The following is a 23375-nucleotide window of genomic DNA, read 5'->3' as shown; positions in this document are numbered from 1 at the left end:
TCTGCAAATGACTACCCCTACGTTATTGTTATTCGAGGGTACGGTATGACCTGTGAGGAACTCCGTAGGAATTCAGTGGGCTTTATCCAACGACCATAGCAAGCAAAATATCCTTATAACGGGCTCTGTCTTAACAAATATATACTAGGAGAGGAAGTAAATCGCGACACAAAGCATCAGCGAAGCGTAAGGCCGACATGCCTAATGAACCATCAATATTTCTACGGTCCTTCCGCCGTATATTTGGAAGAAAGCGGACGCCTAACGAACGCGTACGTAGTGGGGATATCGAGGGGCAACAAAAGAAACGAATCAGTTAAAAGAGACATTCGAGTTTGAACAGCAAAGTGAGGGGAGTTGTGTTAACAGCGAGGCGAACATAGTCGAGAAGCGAGAAAGAGTAGGAATCTGAGAATTATGCGAAACGAGTTGAAGGCGAAGAGGTGTTGAATAAATATATTGTTGAACACCGCCGAGTATTTCTTTGATACCTTACACCAAACACGACCACATATAAAAACATTAAAGTGTAAAAACATTAAAGTGTAAAAACATAAACATATAAAAACATAAACATATAAAAACATAAATAAATGCTTAATAAGATGAGCGCAGATAGAACAATATAAGAAGAAATTCCGATTTAGTTTATAAAATTTCATATATAATCATTTCAGAATAATTTATTTTTATAGTAACACAAAATATTTTCAACGATATTAATTTTCTAATAACGTAAGACAGGGTGCAGAAACAAAGACAAAGAATAATATTTTATGCAGGAGGATTGAATGAATCGACCAGTCGGAAACAATGTTACGCAACCAGGCGAAAAGAAAAACGGAAATGCTTACTATACCGCGCCAACAACCTTTCGATCACCCTTAATTGAATTGTCGAGCGAAATTCCATAGAAGTACTTATTGAATGACCAACACGGAACGGAAAAGAATTGAATTAATGCCGTCTCCGGACGTTTCAACACTAACGACGCTGTTAATTACTCTCTGGCTCTGAGCAATAAACACAACAGACTGTAGACTCTTTATTATGCGTCATTAGTTTGATTAATTCTTCTACACGCACGTACGTGTATATACACAAAATATAATGTTATTTTGCTTACCAAGGAACAATAACAATTCTTATGTTTATTATAATTCTTATCTACTATAATAAATCCTCGTTTTTCGCTTTCTCATTCTGACCAATTAATCCAGATGTGCTACAATTCACATTATTTTTCAAAACATTAATGAACAATATTATTTTCCAAGATAATGTTATTTACACCCTATATACGATTTAAATTCGACATATTAATTAAATCAAAAGAATACTATTAAATATGATCAATCCTATCAACAATTACAGAGATATTCAATAAGTTATCTTTAAACTTTTCAATAAAAATAACACTGTGTTGAGCATATTCTCAATAACAATAATACTACATCGATCTTACTTTTATCCTTAAATTATGATACGATTCCCCAGTTTAATTTTTGACGCTTTAAATAACAAGGGAATTAACATAAATTTAAACCTATATGAATATAGCTTCTGCAGGTAAAATCGAATAAAAATATACGGAAACTTTTTAAGAATATATACTTACTGTCTCATTAATGTTTCCCTTCATTTCATTCGCTAAATAAGACAAAAGGAGAACCGTTGAATCGCACCAAGGAAACCGTATAAAATCTAACCCTTACGCTGCGGAGCGCTCAGAAACAAATTGCTCTCTGGGCAGCCGGCATAACGGTGGGAGATCGGTCGCGCGGATGGCAGGATGCTCGGAGAAAGATACTGTGACTGAGCGCCTATAGGCGCTGTTCGCAACGAAAGTCAATTAAGAATAGTAGTTGCCACTCGTTAATGAAACATACATTTTCAAATTCCAAGGACGTTTGTATCGTTAGTAAATTCTCGTTAAAATTTTACAGTCCTCTCGAGTTGGAAATTTATATAACAAATAATTTTGTCTTTATTAAGTTGCTAAAAATGATTCGAAAAGCTTATTCCTAAATAATTAATTTATTAGATGTAAATGTTCATATTTAAAAAGTAGATAACAGAAAATATATATATCGCGTTCACTTATTTAATATTATTACTATTATTACTTCTTAAGTTTGAATTAATACTATATAGCAACAAAAAAATAATTTAATAGAAGGCAATCTTTTTAATCAACTACGTTAAATATAATATTTTTCCAAATAAATATTAGATAGTTAACGAATTTATCCTGGCAATTAAAAGCTTTTAATTAACCATTTCATTTATTTTTATTTAATATGGCTTAATACAGTTCTCTAAGTGTATATAACAGTTACATCCAATGAATTCACAACAAACTTACTAGTTTTATAATCATGCGATAAATTTGTTTTCTTTCTTGCTCTGTGATTAACGAGATCATTATTTTTCGCTGTTCTTTAATTATTTAGCGCCATACGATACTATAACGAAAACTAAACGAAGCAAATATATAAAAGTCATTTATAGATAAAAGGTCAACTGGTAATTGCGTAATTATGTATTATAAAATTGAACTATGGAATAAAGAGAAAGAGATAGAAATTAAATTCATTTGCAACTAACTTTAAGTTCATCAATTATATCATAATACAATACGTTTAGTGAAGAATTTCTACTAACCAATTCCTCATACGGACACGAAAGAAAGAACAATAAGAAACAATCTCTCTAAAATTATTGAATATCTCTTCAAGAAGGTAGATTCTTATTGTAAATTATTAAAAATTTGTAATTGCTTTTGTGTACGACTGCTTCAGAATGATGGACAGGGGATTTTAATTCTACATCCTTTGTGTTATTTGCGACCAAACCATATTTTTCTATCGTTAGAAAATTTCTTAAATTTGTCAAACATATGAAAGAATCGTTATTAGTATACTGCGAATATGTATGCAAATTTATATTTTATCGAATATAATTAAAAAGGAAAAATCTAGATAGAAAATTGTTTAACCTACTACATATTATAGAAGGTGTTCTTTGGCTATTTTATATATTTTTGCATATAATGTGCAACTTGTGCATTTTGCACCTTCAAAATTTCCATAAATGCATAAAAAGAATCTAGTTATTAACACATTCTAATAGTCGATTAGTAGATGTGATTTGTCATGTCAATTGTATGCTAAAGATTTTTTCAAAACGTTAAAATTTTTTTCTACTGTTAAAACTGCAACGAAATTGAGACAGAAAATCAGAAAACCGTAGCTGAATTAACTAAGTAGGTCAATAAGTATTGGAAAGTGACAAAAAAGTAATATTTATCATTAATTCCGGTCTATCAAAAAAGACAAACAAGAAATGCTGGAAACCGATAAGATGGACAAGATGTTTGTATTGGTCAACAGTGACCTCCAGTAGCTACTTGTTTCTATTCGCTTCACATATCGCGTGTGAATATGTGCCCATGTGTGTTCGTACCCTGTATGTAAGTATAATGTATATACATAACGATGCGACTTGGATGACCTAAATAAGAGAAACGTCGGATGCTAGATAGAATGAAGGTCTGTGAAAGAAAAAAAGACTGCTCGTCGAACTCTATTCAACCGTGTGATAAGCCACGGTTTTCGATCTTCTCTTCTCCTCTAGTCCTTTATCGATGCGCCACATTAAACGACGAATAAGAAGATCGAAAACAGAAGAGGATAAAGCGGAAAAACTGGCCACGCTTCTGTTTACCTTTTTAGCGGTCCGGATGTCGTCCCTCGAGAACTCAATCGAACTGGATATACTGGATGTTACAAAGCACGTGGGATGAATTTCAGGGATGAATTGGTCACGTAGAAATAATAGAGGTTCACATAAATGTGTAGCCTATTTGTTGACCTCATTTCTGAGCTATATTTACTTCGGTAATTCTTGTAGCATTTTCAGTTAGAATTTTATAGCTTTCAGACGAAATTATCAAAATGACAACCATGAGAGATTTGATATATTACTAAGTACTTCTGTACAATATTAAATTATTTATCCGTTTGGAAATATTAGGTACCGTTATGATTTTTTAAATTTAATTGGCACAGGTTAATTCCAATAATAATTAATAATAGTTATATTGCTATGTATAGAGTGTGAATTTATGTATATGCATTTATTGGAAATTTAAAAGTGCAAAAATATACAGAATATGCAAAATAAAATACTTGTAACAAATATGCCATAGGTATAATTTTAATGTATTAAATTCCATTTATTTAAAAACATGAAATTGTATAAATATATACTACTCAGTTGCATAAAAATTTATTAATATAATATATTGGACATGATATTTTTCTTAGATTCTGCGAAAATAATAATAATGGTATAATGTTTCAAGCATAAAATATTACAAGTACTCTGCTCTGAATATTTTTTCATACCACACATGTGCAATCTACATATTTAAATTCACTATAAATAACCAAACATTCCTAGTCTGATTATTAAGGTATCTAAATGCTTATAATAACTTGAAAACAACATCAAATAAGAGAAATATGTCGATACATAAATTTATATCAGCTTTATCTGTCCAACCCTGAAATTAGACCCACATGTTTGATACACAAATTATAAATACCGTAAAAGCGATAAAAATTGTGAAAGTGAATAGATACATTGAAATATATAGATTGCGGAATCAAGGCGTGATAAATTCTTTGGTCATATATGGCTTAGTATATTCGGACTCAGAGTTAAGATAAGGTTTGAAGCGTTTTGCAGGATGAATCGGATGCGTATATGGTTTCCTGTTTTCATTATGTATCAATTTGTTTTAGCAAACTTCTTGATTTTATACGATGATGTGCAAAATTTAAAAACTTTAATTTCTTCATACATACAAATCTTAGTGTAATTAATATTAAACAATGACACTCTAAGGTAAAAATGTTTATTTTTGCGTTAAAGATAAGTTATTGTTTCCGCATAATCGCTGCTCAATTGTGAACGATTGTGAATTAATTTTATGAAATTATAAATTAAACGTAATTTATGAACATTATTTCATTAAATTATAAGTTATATTATAAATTTATAAATATACGTTTTTTAATAATTTAGAATATTAACAGTTTCATCTAATTTTTCAATTCATATTTCATTTTTTATTATTTTTACTAGATCGTAAAATTCACCTTGATAAAAGCTAAAAAAATACGTGTCCCCATTCGAAAGCGTAACAATAATTTTTTAATTTCGAAAACTCCAACCTTGGAAAATTTTCATCTCAATTATAAAATGCTTTCCCTACGGACAGACAACTTTTCTCCCCTCGGACTCTTTTTTATCATCCAAAACGATCGAGACGTCAAATGAGATAATCGATATACGTATAAATTTTCCTCATAGGAATCTCAAGGATGCGATATCAGGCGTCCAAATACGTACGTGAAAGATCCACTTAAAATATGTATCATTTATGAATCTCGTATTGATCGGAAATCAAATCTCTGTGCTGTTTACGTTTGTATTTTCATTATACAATCAATTATACAATTATACAATCAAATGCATTTTATAATGCATTTTAATGCATATTATATTTGATTTTTCAACTAATAATAAAGTAGTTAAATTAAGAACATTCAAAAAGAATTTTATTAACTATTATAAAAGTCGATGCTCGTTTATAAAATTTTCTTTTCGAATACTCAAACCTTAATTAGTCAAAAACATCTGGCGCAATTACATAGTTATCTTACGAAGAACGTATCTCATAAAAAAAAGTTCGTTATTTTTTTAGAAATTAATGTTGTTTAGAATTCCCAAAATTTATTTGAGATATATATTATGAGTTATCGAGTATTTAATTCAATTATCGGATTATTGAATATTTAATTCTTTATTATGGAACTAAACGTACAATAGATTAAGAAAGAAAATGAAAAAATATGTATTGAGAAGCATAAAAAATAAAAAGGTTCCTTTACCTTTTTAAGCGACGCAACTTTGAATCCTCCCGCGAGTAAAATCCTTGTACGAAGCAAAGCATGATTGGTTTCTTAAGGGCAGTTACGAGTTCCCCCATGCACATTTGGTCTGTTGAATAATATTCTTCGACAAAACTTACTTTTGTGGATTTTCGTCAGATTCACAGATAAGGTCACGAAAAAATGTATGTTCTTTTCTACGTGTATCATTTAATGTTTAGTATACATGGCACGTCACTCAAGGCACTAATTAAGTATTCGTTGAGCGTAGGTTCGTATCATCGAGATGTCAATCCAATTTCATTTGATACATTACGCGATATATACCGTCCAATGAAAGATTTCAAGTTCACGAAACCCCTATCGTTTAATCATTATCCACCGATCGAAAACCGGAAACGATCGTTCTTCACGTGTTCGAACGACTGCATGGACAGTCGCGTGAAAAACGCAAAAGTCGGCTGCTACCGTCGGTCATTGTCGTCAAGGGTCGTGATACAACCCCTTAAGGGTATCGCCCATACGGTTACCAAGCCAACAAACACGATATAAAGAGAAAACAAGAGTCTCTGTTGTGTTTCCTTGCCGCTGGAAGGAGAATACGAGACACGAGACCAGTCGTATATCGATTTTTCAAGTTTCTTCGTTCTTTATCTATAATACCAATTGCTCATTTGTAGTTTTGAAAACACTTCACACTGCAAATTTCTTCGGACCGAAACTTTGATTCGTATTAATCGATATATTAATAAAACAATAAAGTGATATCGAATGATAGGAACAATAGAACGATCACACAATAGAAAAACACTAATTCGAAATTTTAAAATTTAATTTCTCAACTCGATAGGGTTTGACATCTCCCAAGTCCGATGTGAATTCATCTTAATAGAAACGTCGATGCAGTAACATTCGATAATCCATGACGAGTAACAACGAACGACTGTGGTTTTCCAGTAAAATCGATTCTCCGCTGATGAAAAGCGATTACACGAAAGCGGCGCGATATCGCTCGACAGCGCTTCCCTCGCTTTTCACTTTATTTCACTTTGTAAACAAAAGAGAGTCGCGTTAGGTTCACACGCGTTTCGCACGACCGTTCGATAGAGGGAGAGGAATGTATCACTGGTCGTAGATCATAGTCGGATCATAGTTCACACGAATAATGGACCATGATAATAGCGATCACTTACGTACATCTTATCGAACAACTTTCACGATACGGATTTCTCGTCTCGGAAGCTTGGCACACTACGTATAGAACACGGCATGATTATGATCCAGGGGAACGTTCGAGCGAACGCGCGCCGGGAAAAACGTGGCGGGATCGTTCACCGACGAACACGATATATCGTCGCTGCGTCGATCAATCGAAAACGATCATCTGAGTACTCGAACGGTGCACTGACTCTGACGATCAAGATGGCGCATGCGAAGTGACTGCTGACGGCGCCGACACATACAGCGTCGCCTCGCATCGCGCGATCGCGCACGCGATTCTAACCTCTGTATCTCTTGGCAACTATCGCTTTGTCGTTTTCGAGCGACACAGGAGGAGGAGGAGAGAACGCATACGCGTCCGACGGCGGACGAAAGTGGAGACGACTGGCACTGTCGATCCGCTGCGTTCCTCTTTCTATGCTGCCAGCCCTAGCCAGCTCGCCTGCTCGATCGCTCACGTTACTCTTACTCGATACGTGTCCTACCTTCTCACCTATACTGTCTTCGTCCTAACTCTACCTTCTCCTTCTCTTAACTCTCCCCTCCACTCCAACGTCATCATTCTCACTAAGGGTTGGGGCTAGATTTTACGACCGCCTTTTAATTAATCTCTTCATGAATACAACTTAACTCTTCGTAAGAAATTGAAAATTCCTATGCGAAGCATATTAAATGAAATGTATGTTTATAAATAATGAAATATGTTTTATAGTAATATCAATAAAGTGCGGATATTTATAAAAATTCATATATTTATGGATATAATTTGAAAAATGACACCTAGACAAAAATTTGTTTTACCTATTGAATATCATAAGAAATATACTTTGGATATTTCATAGAGTTTTGATATTATTGAGATTATTTCATAGATTTTAAAATTTCCTACAAATGCATAACAATCAGCAATCTGTAAATTGTTTTATCAGATCTGTGGTAGGATAAAATACTAATGAGTAGTATCGTCCTTTCGTTTACATATTCATATTGGATCTTTTAATTTAATATTTATTTAATAGAATTTAAATCTTTGTCAAATGTAACAACTCAAAATAATTCAATCCTACGTTAGAAGAGTATCAAAATTGCCAAAGAAGGATTTCAAAAGTTAAGAATGGAAGACTACAAAAATAATTTGTAATATTTTACCATTGTTTCCTAAAATCTATTCTTTCTGTAAACATCGAGTTGTGTCATTTCTGAAATACGTTTAAGATATTTATTTTCAAATTGAACATACATGACTTTATCTGGTGTAAACAATAATTTCCTCTGAATACGGAAATTATGTTTTTCTTATAAGTTTGAATACTAGTTTGAACACGAGAGACGGATAGGCGCCTAGAAACCGATGACTGTAAAGCAATGATCCCAACGACGAGAAATAGAGTTGCGAGTGGTGGTGGTGAGCCGAAGAAAGAACGAAAAGACACATAAAATAGTGGGAAGGGAGTAGGGAGGAAGTGGCGCTAATAGAAAGAGAGGAAACGGAGATAGAAAGAGAGAAAAGAGAAAAGAAGAAACAAAGCCAGTTACGAGAGTAGAGGGGGCAAGATTGGTAGGGCTATTTTAGATATCCTCATCGATCAGTGTCGGAGGAGTAAGCGCAACACTTTCACCCTTATCGTTGCGTTATCGCTATCTTTTTTTATTCAAAGATTCGTAAATGCTTATTAATTTATTGCTAATCGTTTATTGTTCGCAACTATATAATTTACGAAATTGAATTTGTAACAAAAAATGCTAAACGATTTTGAAATGTACATATAGAATTTTGAATTTGTTTTTAACTTTAGCAACATGATCACGATATATCTCGTTACAATGCTCATGTAATTTCAATAAACTTTTGCATGGTAAATGTTCAGATACTTTCGTCAGACATTAACATGGTTAGCTGTGAGAATCATAAATTAGTTCATTGCTAGTTTTCATAAAATAGAGAGACGTTTTGTATTTAATGTAAAAAGTTAATTATATTTGTTCGAGTCACTTGAAAAACTGTAATAAGGATACAGTTATAACTTATAATTTAATTAATCATACAACAGAAGAAATGATATTTTTAAAATTTTGGATTCCTCTCTCTGACTAAATTAAAATTTTCAAAATCTTCACTTTCGCTATTATGATTTTTAACTCATCGTGTATAATCTGTGTTACATAATTTAATGCGTTAGCTATTTCATTTTCATTTAATCTCGAGGTTCTTGCACTTAAAAATCCTTGTATCTTTTTTTTCTTGTTGCCTTCTTATATGCCGCGCCGGGAGAAAACAAATGTGTATTCTTGTCTTTTTTTAGCCGTATTATTATAACTTGCTGATATCGTCTTACGAGAGTGATGTATAATTCCTCGCGCAATTTTGCGTCTGTACCCGATTTCCAATAAATCATTATTACAAAGATAAGGAAGTTTTATTGGCGCGAAACGAATTTTACGGGAACGAAATGAAAACTAGGTGATAAAAGAATTCTTTGACACTTGATCTCCCTCCCTACCAATTATTATACTGTGATAGCGTTAAACAAACATTGACATAAAGTAAATGAATTCCGTCTATTTTCGCAAGTATGCTCTGGATTCGATTTTATCTCTGAATAAATAAGAAACATCTATATTTATGTGCATTTTTACGGTGCACTATCGCTGAGAAACAAAGTAACAAATAGCGTGAAAAATGTTATGACTAATGTCGACGATATATCACTTACAATTAGTTTAATTAATGTCGTATCTGTAAATATTCAAGTAGGAGAGAACTATATTTATGCATTTTCTCATTATGCATTATCATCGAGAAATAAAGCAACAAGTAGTGTGAAAAGTTTTGTAAATTTAATATCACCAGTTTAATATTCCATAATTTATATTATTGAAATTATTAATTATTAGATTTCAGATTAAAGTAAAAAATTCTTTTTCTTTCACAAGTACAAACACGCTTCTAGTTATATGTATTTAGTAAGTCAAATTTGCTTAGTCTGTCGGCTGAAAGCAGGCATTTATGCTTATCGTGAGATATATACTTACATAATACGTTTCTACATAAGACAGAGAAAATCAGTAAAATCCTCGCTAGTGTTTTGTTTCTACCGTAAAATTCGCTGATTCTACAATCTATTTAAGTTCTATTTTATTAAATGAACGGTAAATAACGATAACCGGCTCGTTATCGTCAGTTCACGAATTTTATGCCATTTTTCACGATATCTCATTTCCGTTGATACGCTGTCAATAACTCGTTGTTGCTACGACAGTTCGATGATTGTGCAATTTATAATAAACCCGCTGTCGTACATACTGCGAAATCTAACAATTTGCACTTCGTGTCATGCAGTCATATATCATATACGTATTAGATTGCGTTGTACATTATTCTTATTTATTATTGTTATTATTATCATATTTGATCTATCACGAACGTAAAAAATATTTGATGACGGAAGATATACACTGATCAATAAAACTGAAGTGAAATTTTAATAAGATACACGCACTATTAATTTATCAAAACGATCATTTTTAATGCACATTTATTCAGAAATCATCTTTTTTGTCGAATTTGTAAGATATTTTATTCGTTCTTCTACACACATAGAAAAACTACTTATTTTAATTATTAATTAATAATAATTAATTTTAACTTATTTTAATTTACTTAAATATCTAATTAAATAATTAAATATTATTTACTTAAAAATATGTTTTTATAGACTTAATTCTCACGAATAAAATTATACTAACAATTTGGTCACGATACTTGTAAAAAAGAAACGTTCACTTTTATACTTAAATTTCTGCAGAATCTTTATTACTCCTTAGAATTTAAATAAAACTATAAATGAAAATGTTTCCTATCTCTAATAGCAAGATTTAAATTTGAAGAAAAGATCACTTACTTTTTGATATTCAAGATTAGTAGAAATTTTTACTACTTCTTAAAGTTTAATTTTAAATTTGTTTCATCATCTTACACATCATAAAACGTCTAAATACCTTTTAAACTAATTAAAATTTCAACTAATTCAACCTATTAAAATGGTTCCATGAAACAATGAAGTACCCAATATCTCGAGAACTACGACGCAGGCTTTTTACTTCTGATATTCGACTCTCGATTATCTAAAAACTATTTTTTAACATGTCCTGACAATTTAATAATATTTAAGATCTGTTGATGAATTTGATCGACGAAAAAATGTTCTTCAACTGTGATATATGTATGCTGAAAATACTATAATTGAGAAACTTACTGAAAAACGTGTCAAAAATGCCCTTATTTTCCAATGAAACGTTCTTCTATCAGATTCTACATGTCATTTCCATAGTATCAAATTTTTGTAATCGCATAAAAATACTACTAAATGATACCAAATTTAATATTATTTGCATTACCTAATTATATATGATATCAGTATATGTAAACGCTATACATAATAAGTAAAATAAGATGGTCATACTTTTTGTACACCCTGTATATAATTTTCTCGATGTTTTAAAACAATGGACAGGACATTTTGACTAAACGTGGCATTGTTTTACAAAGTTCTTACAAAGCAGTTCTTACAACGTGAGCTCGTCGAACGATTTTTCCACTCGATGCGTCTCAGACATTTTACAAAAGAAGCAATGAAACGAAGAAGAAACATTTAAACGTAATTTTAAAAGTGAAAAACATCTCCATAATGTTGTTTGAGAAAGCGATTTCCAGCTTCATGGGGTGACATTATCTACTTCAAACTGACCACCGAGAGATACGTCTTGCGCAAAAATTCTATAAACATTCACGTTATGTTCACATCGTATCTGCAAGCAGAGAGGAAACCACGCTGACGCACCAACATCATAGGTCAACCACTTCGTAAAGACAAAGATTATAATTTCCTAGGGTCGATTCTCCGAGAGTCCATGTAAATAAGAAAGCAAATGTCGATAAGATTATTAGTTTTAACTAATAAAATGGGAAGTAATTTGAGCACAGTCATTGTGCATACACATCAACAGATAAAATTCGTAAAATTTACACAGAAATTGGAAAATCGGAGAGTTCTATGACTCAAAATAATAGGAAAATTAAGAATAACAAAACTGCGTTGGAAGTTTCGCCTTCTAGAAAATCTAGTTTGGAAACCTGCCAAGTATAGGGGAATTAATTTGATCTCTTATTCGACACGAGTAGACAATCGACAGAAGGTTGTTCTATAAAGCAAAATAAGTGGAACGAGCCGAATAAAATTTTTTCATGGAAGACCCCGACTTGCAGAAAATGTAGTTTGAACTATTGTTTAATCCAGTATTACTCCGGTACGTACTCGAGAAATTTTCTAATTAAATCTTCAAACTGCATAACAATCCACAATTACAAATCCTATCAATACATAATACATTAATTAGGTACTACAGAAAGGTACTTAGTACAGTAATAGATAAAATAAGAGTGCTTTTACCTAATACTTTTCATACCCACCGTATAAAATATGACGGTACAAAGTGTCTCGTTATCCGCTTCGATATTCCACGAATAATGACGCTCTTTGAGGAAATTCCCGTGGAGTAACGTCTCAATTGAGTTTCCAGCGTCGCGCGGTAAATAACGTCTCATAGCGCGCGCGGAAGCGCATGTACGGAAACACGTGTGCACCCATTAGCACCCAGTGTTTCTACACGCACGTGTTCGACACCGCACCAGTAAAGATCATCGCCGAAGTTGCGGAGGATCAACTGTCGTGTTACGAGAATCCACCGACTAAATAAAATTAGAAAAGGCAAAGAAGTCGAGGTTAACCATCGAAGGACTTGCAATTAATCTGACAGACAACGCGTGCCTACGGTGAAGCCCCGTGTAACAACCGACATGGATTTGCGTCAGATGGAATTGGCTTCCTATCATATTCCCATCGATCGAAATCTAAGAAAAGACATGCGTTTGATAGAGTATCGGCGGATGGAAACATTCTTGACGATTAAATCGTTCGCTGCTTTTGGTTGTTTACTACTGTTTGCTACTTGTTATATTCTTTGTTAGAAATGTCGGAGTTTTAAATTCTCTAATAAAGTATTAATTTAATGCAACTCGAAAGAATTGTGCGTTATATGAAAAACTGGGAATTAGCTATTTCGATGTACTTTTTGATAAAGCATCATTATTAAAATATTTTAATTTAAACAAAGCTTATGCGAGTAAAATATCCATTTCTTCTATAAATATTGCATTAAAATATATTTTATTCGTTAGACAATAAAGCCATATATATTATGTATTCCTGATTACATGTTCAATAAAAATAGAATCATAGTCAATATATATTACTTGCCTAGAAATATCTATGACAAACATATTCTTGGATACTATAATCAACTCGTTGAAAATTTATTTATAAACCAATAGTTCACATCCTACATACAGCGTAAGAGAATATCGATTTAATCAAACCAAAAATATTAAAAAAGCAATAAAAAGATTTGCTTACAATGTGTTACCAGAAAAAATCACATAACGGAGATATGAAAATGGGAGAAGAAAAAAATGAACTGTTTGCGAATGCAACGATAAAAAATAGCCCTATTAAGCTATGTGTGCATGTATTCGTGAAGATAGAACTTTTCCTTGGAAATTTTGTCCACAAATAAACCCGAAATAAAACTGCGTAAAAACGGTATTTAATTTATCAAAGTTTTACATCTGCAAAATTATTTACAAAAGATAGATATCTTTATCTCGATCATTTGTCTAATGTTTTGAAACATTCGTCTGTTTGTATAGGTATTACGAATATTCACTAAGTAATCAATAAGTTCCCTGGTGAATCATGAAAGGTTTGTTTGTCACAAAAAATTGGTTCTAAAGGAAATAATTAAACCAAATAATTAAACAGCTTCAAAGAAATTGGAAAGCATGACATCCTCCATCCGATAGAGTATTCTATGATATTTTTCTTTTTTCTTGCGACAAAAGTGAAACAAAGCGATCAATTTATTAGTTAACTATGAATATACCTTTTTTCATTTTTTATCACATTTCAAATCTACGTTTAATATATTTTTCTCATTCCCTGTAATAATTCGTCGACTCTATTTTAAATAAATTTTATGATATAATAGAAAACAAACTATTTTTCAACATTTTTCATTCTTAAAATCCGTTCCCTAAATCGATCGTGGTGAAAAGAGCAACATAGCCAAATATGGTCTCAAATCGCAATAACCAACATGCTGGTTAGAACTGGATCAGGGAGATTAACCTTAATGTCAAAAGCTTACATCTTTCTCTTTCTCTCTTTTTCTCTCTCCCTCTTTCTCTGGAGAAACCTTAGGATATTACTCCGCTCGAAAAAGACAAACGGATCACTGTCGCAAGAGTTAAGACATTTGTCCAATTTCTATTTTATGAATACCTGTCTACGTGTTTTTCTTTACGAAAATCAAAGAACAAATGGAACAAATAAAGAAATAAATAAATCTCTAAAAGATCAAGTTACATTATGTTAGGTTGGATAATAAGATCAACTACTATGATATATTTATCTGCTGCAGCTAACATACATAACATTTTAATAATACTCAACAAAACAAACGTACAAAGTAGTATTACGATTTCAAATTGGTCAGCAACCTGTAAAAATTATCTTGTTCGCGTTAACAGATTCACATTGAATTTACACCTTGAAACGCACGTGTAGCAAAGTGCACGCGTGCCTCCGCTCGATGAATACCTTTAATAAAGAGCGCAATTTTAGCCAGAGAGTCGGTGCACATATACTCGACAAAGACTGAAAATTGCCACGTTCAAGTACAGCCGTACGTTATCGTTCTTTCTCTCCCGAGGGGAGTATCCCGAGTGTTATACATACGTTTAAAAAAAAAACTTTTCAATATGTAGAACAGCCGAAACGACGATTTCAGTGATGATATATTTTTTTGCAAGGATAAATGTTTAACACATTTGCTACCAGTGTCACATAGATATGTACGACGCCTTAAGGCTAATTTAGCTTATTACTATAAGCTTTGAAATATATGAATATATATACCTATAACTAACATAATCATTAAATAAAAATCAAGACATTAAACTATTGATTGAGGATCACATGGGAAAAATAGGGCTATATTTGTAAAGAAAGGGTATTTTATTATTTCTTAATCGAAAAGAAAGACAATTTGAGCCAAGATACGAGTATATTACCTCTAAAAAATAGATGGCAAATCCATGGCCTTTCTTTTGCAATATTTGGGAAGGTTCCCAATACTTTAGTCCAGACTTTTTATTATAACAGTACTTAAACAATAAAACTGAGAAATAGTTGTTTATGAGTTAAGTCCGAGATTTATGACAGTGGGCTTGGACTCGAAGTGACATAACGGATCACTGAACGGGAGGGACGTGTACTTAACAGAGGTATGGAATAATTAAATAGCTTTCCTAACAACAATTAACCCGAGGGATACAGAGAGGTACGGAGAGGACCGTAATAAATAAGGGTAGTTCCACTTGGATTGCGGTTGAGTACGATAAGTTCGACTAGTCCAGTGAACAAGTACGTCGAGTCCCAAATCGCAATCGTCATCCCGTTGATCGTGTATTCGCTATTGAACCTAAACTCATCGTCATCGACATCTCGATTATTCAACCACCGCTATCACTTGTTAAACTCTGTAATACATTCGCTTCAATAAATATCATCTGGTATACAACAACGATGGTCAACTCACAGGAAGATTCATTACACGCCCCGTTTTCCAAAGACGACCCGACGTATATATACATGTGTTTGTTTTTTATATGTTTTATTTCTTGTACTTTTGTACGATATATTTAATAATGCATATACTTTTATTGTAAATAGAGATTACAGGGAATGAATTTGATAAAGCTGTCTTTTATATAGCGAACGTTTAAGTTGAGAAAGGTAAATGCTAACGACGAATGAAAAGCTATTTCTAGAATGTAAACGTAGAACGACACGAATGAAACAACGTATACATCTTACTAAACGTGATAAGAATGTGTATTGTATGTATTATATCTTTAAGAATGTAGTCTAATTGAAAGACTAGAATCTATAGTGGGTTGAAAGTCGTGTAGAAATATAGAGGTAGCATTTGAAAGAATCAAGTCGCGTTGAATGACCTTTTGTTATCTCATTTTATATTTAATGAATGAAAATCTACCCGCAGCCCAATATTCCCACAATATTATTGGGATAGGAATACGCTCCTTATAACGATTAAGGATTTATATAATTGTGGAATCTTTGCCAACTTTCTTGCTCATGAATTCGAAATATTCAATAGACATATCTGAATAGTTTTAAGCGTTTTGGAAATAATCGCGGGCTACGACATTTGTTCGACAAAGTTTGATGGGAAATCTAATAAATTCTTTTCGTTTCTTTAAATAAAAAGAATTTCTAATGAATTTTTCTACAATGATTTCTGCTGTCAGGGAAAAAATGTTCAGAACGATAAGAAGATTGGTTGTGAAAAATTGCCTTGGAAAAGAAAATTTATGGTAAATTTTTTCATATAACGTTATTGTAGGGAAAAAATTTTACCGAAAAAGGACGTCCAAAATAATAAAAGCGTTGGTTGTGTAAAGGAAATCAATAATAAATAATAAGAATAGATGATAAATGTAGATTAATGCGAAAACGTACCTCAAATTATTTAAATTGTGCATTTACCCTATTATACTTATTGCACGGAATGAAATTAACTGCTAACAAATTTCGCTCGAGTCAGACAAATTTAATTTCGTCCCACACGCAATCAGTTTTTCACGACATACACGTTTATCGAACAATTCTGAGAAACAGAACGGCGGAACATATCTGATATAACAAAATTTTGTATTATATTACTTAAATATTTATTTCTTTAGAAGGTACTAAATTAGAATTATGTTCGTAAAAAAAAAAAATTGCATAATAAATATTACTTTCCGACAAAATCTTGAATCAGTTATCTTAAAATCATAAAAAATTTGACAAGTGTTTTCACTTGTATATTTTCTCTATAAGGCTTCAGTCTAGTTTAATAATACGAGTATTTGCTAAATTCTTTTTAATCTAATACGCAGAAATGTTGTTACGTCGCGTGAGATGGTCCATGCGACGTCCCTCATGATCTGGCCGCTAAGGCCCACACACCGTTACACTGACCCGCCATAAACCTAAGATTTACAACCATAATCCGAATCTTTTTAGCTTAATCTCTATTCATTTAAATATTTTCGATTTTTCCCATGAACAAGGACACCCATGAGTCACATCTGCAGGAGACCTCCTATTTTCACTTATTAACGTTGGCTATAACCAATCGGCATCACGGATCGTTACACTCACTTTCCTACCGAAAAGTGTGAACGACGAATCTGTGTTCTTAGTTCAAAAAGGCACACCCACACCGAACTTTCCTCCGTAACAGCACGAGACGGGTCTCTACTGTTCTTCCAATCTTCGTGTAGTCAAGTCAACGGTCTTATCCTTAGAGCAGTCATCTATTGTTTTTTTCCATCTCAAAGCAGTCATCTACTATTGCTACACATTTAGATCAGTCAAATCTATTGTTCTTTCAATCCCGACGTAGTCATCTACTATTGTCGCAAACTTGGGCCTCACTACGGTCTACGCGACATTAACTTAATCTACTTTTTGCTTATACGAAACAACCAGCAAGTATACTGTTACGCCACGAGGCTCAGTAGAGATCATATTTCTAACCGTCGCTCGCGGACCTACAGCGTCGGAGACATATCCTCTTATCTGCCCGACGAAAAACATACATTGTATCGACGAGCGCATACTTGTCACCAGGTAGCGAGTTCTGGAACCGTAGATTTCGGACCGTTATTTCTAACAAAGAAGTCGGCCTGCGTGATTGTAACATCAACTACACCTCGATCTACATCAGAGAGACCGGGCCGCGCTTCGGAACCGATGGGCTGATGATAGAAATAAAGATGCGGCCGCACTCGGCGACAGTATATGTCGGCGAGGCGAAGTGCTCAATGAACCCTCGATATCCCAACGGTCCTTTTGCCGAATATTCGAGAACGGCTAACAAACGCGTGGATAGTGGGGATATTAAGGGATGACAAAGAAAGAAACAAATCAGTTTTTAAAGGTGGAATTGTAAGAGCTTCAGTCTTAAAAAGTCGCTCCTAGAGTTCGGAAGTCAAGTGTAAACCAAGTGTGAAGAAATAAATTCTGTCTTTGTATTTCTTTATTTTCGTTTTTTATTTTTTATTTTACGTCTTCGATTTTTCCTTCCTTTTTTTTTTTTTTTTTTTTTTTTATTATTATTTTACGTGACATGATCGTCGGCGCGAGCGGTGGCGTGATCCAAGCATAGGGGGGGTCGTCTCCCCGAAAGACAAAGAATCGGTCTAAGGAAGTCTGTCTCAATCGAACACTTTAACCGATCAGTCGCATTCGAAATCTGTAACCGATGAGTCTCATTCGAAAACTGTAACTGCAAGTCGCATTTGAACAGTCTCATTAGAAAATTCACACCGCATACATCAAAAATCGAGTCGAATCTCTGTAAATCATTATCTGTATCTATCACGAAACAATTTGTGACGCTTCTGTTATTATTTAATTTATTGTTAAAAATACATGCTATATTAATCTGTTAACACAGTGTTAAATTCATACAACCACCCCTGTTCTCTTAATCGAAACAAGGAGAACGACTATTTCGTGGCGTCGATTACACGAATCGTAGCGAGAATTTACGCCTCTCGCTGACGCGTTTTCCTCGCGACCGCGTCTCTCCGCGAACAGTCGTAACATATACAATTATCAAACATATCTTCCGACACGGCGCAATAATAAGTGTAATAAATTATTGAAAATATAAATCTTATAAAACTGTTGATTACAGTTTTATTACACAACAAACACCCCTATTATCTCACAAGAAATAAGGGGATCGACCTGTTCGCGGTGTCGATTGTTATAATCGTAACGGGAATTTACGACTGCCGTTGACGTGCTTCAACGCGATCGCGTCTCCCCGCGACTGGACGAAAAAACAAATGTAGTTTTCGGACAATTTACTGTTTATAAATATAAATTGTTCCAAAATTACAAGGATATCAGATTTTCATAAAATTCGTATAATTACAGATGAAAATATACCACGGTAAAATTTCATTTATTGGAAATATCTCCATTTATTGGGAAACAAACAGTTCAGATAATTGGAGCTCACGCACGCGTGCACACGATGGATCCTCTCAACAGTAAACCACGTGTCATAAACCCCGATGAGAATTCGACAATAGACCAAAGACGATGTCGCCAACTGGACGATATGCTACGCCCCCTCGACCAGGTACGCACAAGACGCACCACATGCGGAACGCCAACGACTATTGGACAGTTACAGGATTGGACAGTCACAGGATTGGACAGAAACAGACTCCTATTTCACAGGAAACTTTGACGAAAACGCCCCCTTAGGTGGACAGTTATAATATAAGCAGCAGGCGCTTCAAGAGAAAGAAGACTCATCACGCTCCCGCCAACGTCTAAACTCTGCTACTCACATTTCATACTTTTCCGTTTATACCAAACAGTTAAAATAAACATACTAAACCCAGGCTTACTAGAAATCTTTAACCCCTTGCCATACCATTTAACTCGGAGGAATCTGGGCCTAAACGTTGCGTCCGAATGGTCGAGAAAGGCGCCGAAGCGGAGGAGACAGACTGTCGGAATTTGAAACATAAAATCGTGCGGCTGAATACAAGATGGAGTTCACATGAATTTGAACCAAAAGCTTTTAAAAAATATTTTAATTAGTACATATGATTACAGCAAATCTTGTATAGGTATTAATACTATGATTAATCAATAGCGGAATACAAATAATTTGAAGCATATCCAGGACAGTAATATTTGAATTGAAATTAATTTTCTAACTATGTCATAATCACCGAACCTAAAAATGCAAAACAAAATATAAATAAACAATTTAGTTATACGAAGCCATAAATAACTATTTTATTGAAAAATACCCACAAATCTAAAAATTAATAATCCTTAATGGTATGGTACTTAATAAAATATTCCGATAAGTGCAAAGCTACCTTACATTTTATGCACTCCCAGGTCGTTTCGCTTCGTTCTTTCTGTTTGTAACAAACTTTACATATTCTAGTTGGGTGTTTCTTTTTAGGCGTTCCGTTAATATGCTTCGCGAAATGACCTCAGTATTGTGCTTGTAATCCTAATGATGTTGTACTTTCTGCGGATTTTCCGCGTTTTGTATAGTCAGTTAGCTGTATATGTTTTAAAATTGCCTCAGCTATATTTATTCTATAATTCACATACGATTGTTTTCCTTGATTATGTAATTGATTTTTCATAATATATGTATTAGATAGAGCCATGTCAGACATGTAAAAAAATAGTTTTTTTTAGCCCTTGTGCAATTTCTTCATAATGGGGAAATATGCCAGCATTTGGTCATTGAGATCAATCGCTTTTCGGAAGTGATTCTAATAATTCAAAATGGACAGTTTGTGAAGAATCTGGCAAAACACTACCAGGAATGAAATTCATAGTCGGCGAAAAATCTACAGAACCGCAAGTATCCTCAAATGGTAAACAATCGTTAGATTTTTTGAAGATATTTTCTGCCGACGAGCTAATAAATCAAATAACAACTGAAAGAAACAATTATGCTCCAAAACTGATAGGAGCGAGGACACTGTCATCACATTCAATTTGGCATAAACCAAGGTTGCATCTTTATCATACAAAAAGTACAGAAATTAATACTACAAAATCATATTTTCAAAGATATAAATATAGATTAATTATTAGAATATAATATTTTTGTACTTTAACATTTTAACATGAAAATTGATATACGAGCCTGACTCGTGATATTCAGGTTTGGCTCAAAATTAGATTACGAGCCTGACTTGTGATATTCAAGTTTGACTCAAAATTTTCGTCACGAGTCAGACTCGTAAAAGTATGGCAAGGGGTTAATCTACCTCCACCTTGAGCGTCAATATCGTTCAAGGTTCTCCACCTAAACCGAACAGTTGCAACCAGACTGATCGCCACCTAATTGATAGGTCACAATACACAGACATACACACACGCACAATAATTTCGTTCAAATAATAGAAAGTTCACATAAGCGGATTAGATCGACCGAAGTTAGTTTAATTAAGCACGAATTAAAAATTCATTTCTATAATTGGTATATCGATCCAGGTGATTCTTGCGTTAATAGAAAATTTTCATTTGGAAATAACTTACATCCTACATATTGATTACTATTTACGACATTTGTTATATAATCTGCTTTTAATGTCTTTTAGTTTAATGACTTTTAACGTGTTTTCGTTCAATGGCTCTTAACGAGTCCGTATCGTATGAAAAATATTTTTTACTTAAATGCAGGTAGATTATTTCACTGCTATAATACGAAACTCGGAAAAATGTAGAAAACGCTGTCGTATACACAATATATTGTATCTACTCGGCCCCTCGCTGGTTTTCTCCGCACTCTGTCGCGCCATGAAAAACCCGTGCAAGAATCTCGAATAGCCTCTCGTCCCTCGTACTTTGCTCATTTTTTCCCCTTTCACGAAACTCTCATTAAAGCACACGACGATAGACAATTCCATTTCTTGCACCCGTTTCACAAACATGGAGTTCGTAATTACATATTAAAAAATAAACATACAAAAATTTTCGAATACTTGGCACAGATCATTTTTATAGGTGTACATATTATATGGAATAGAAAACTTTTTGAAACTTGAAGTTATCATACATAAAAAGCATTATCCCAATTTCTTTTTTCAATTTCAACGATTTTCAGTTATTAACTTCTTTGATATTTACAAACATATTTTAAATAAATATTAAAACTAAAAATTAAAAAATAATTACCTTCTTATGGCCTTAATAACTTCATTCCTGAAGACGTCCAGGCTCAAGATTAGTATCTTATCCATCGCTTCGAACAAAAATCAGCGGAACGAAAAAATTTGACAATGCTGAACGTAGAATATGTTGCATTTGCAAAAATATCTTTTTTATCTTTTCTTTAACCACATCCAATTGAAAATATCGCAAAACAGACGCTCGAGATATTTCGTTTGTAGCGTAAATGGAACTGCGTCACGAGATTTCTCGTCCGTGGATATGAGAGGATTAATTAGATCATAAAAGATACTAAAGACAAACGTTATATCCTTCTCCGAGCAATGTTTACCCTCCCCGTTTTATTTGTTTTACGATAAAGGGGATCAAGAGGATATTTTTGCATTGTGTAGATGACGAGGAATACTTACATAAAAGAATGTGAGATTTTTAAGATTTCAACGTGAAAATATTTCAGGGATTCAGAAAGCGTGGTAGAACCTCGTGGTCCGGCAATCGCTTTTAATCAGCGTTTCATGTACATTTTCACGATTAGAAGACAAGTGACGTTAAATGATTCATAAGCAATCGTTCGAACTACCTTACGGGCAATCGATAAGTCGAATAAAAAGGAATTTCCAGAAGAGTATATTTTTAGATCGATAGATGCCACAACCTTGGTTGTATAAAAGTTGATCTAAAAATAAGTGACCAATCCTTGCGGCTTATTTACTAATGGAAAATCCGTTCATCGACGTGTAACGGTTTACGCGCAAGTACCGTTTTAAAAAAAGGCCCGCCACCGTATTATTTCTCCTTTTTGCGCGAAGCCGCGAGAATAGGTTTTAATAGAATTTATACATAGTTTTTACAACTTTACGATTTACAAAGTAGTCTTAATAAATCTTCTCTTCCCACATAGTACACTGAATTGCAACTTTGCGTGAGTATAAAATTCCGACTCCCTTCCTTGATACTTTAGATCCATTGTCACATTTCGCATGAAATGTGAAATGTGAAAACCAGTGTCCTAATTACTTACGAACGGAAGTGTATGTACACGTGTAATAATTGATCGTGTCTAAATCTGGCGGAGAAACGCAAAAGGAAAGTGATTTTTCTCCGATTTAAACTGGATTGGATGGAAGCAATCCCGTTTTAGACGTAGCAAGGTCATATTGATTGCGAATGATTTTAATCTGTAATGGTAAACTGTCTATTATACGAAGAATGTAGGAAACAAGGATTACACGGTTTTAATGGTAACGTATAGGATTATTCTGTTTTCAACGTTGCT

The 23375-nt window shown here is 33.4% G+C and overlaps 1 protein-coding gene and 1 long non-coding RNA gene across 4 annotated transcripts in view; one reads left to right on the top strand and one right to left on the bottom strand.

The window, feature by feature from the left end:
- The window catches only part of LOC139988355 (uncharacterized), a 32226-nt gene extending 12599 nt beyond the window's left edge, over nucleotides 1-19627 (top strand). The window contains exon 3 of the long non-coding RNA XR_011800081.1: nucleotides 19316-19627. This is a non-coding gene — a long non-coding RNA (uncharacterized lncRNA). The remainder of the gene's footprint in view (nucleotides 1-19315) is intronic.
- LOC139988183 (uncharacterized) overlaps nucleotides 1-23375 on the bottom strand; it is a 75275-nt gene that overhangs the window by 38412 nt on the left and 13488 nt on the right. The gene's annotated exons all lie outside the window — the stretch shown is intronic.

This window comes from Bombus fervidus, chromosome 1, assembly GCF_041682495.2.
Source record: "Bombus fervidus isolate BK054 chromosome 1, iyBomFerv1, whole genome shotgun sequence".
NCBI lineage: Eukaryota > Metazoa > Arthropoda > Insecta > Hymenoptera > Apidae > Bombus > Bombus fervidus.
Note: the sequence above shows the minus strand (reverse complement) of the source record. Positions and strands in the feature narration are given on the sequence as shown.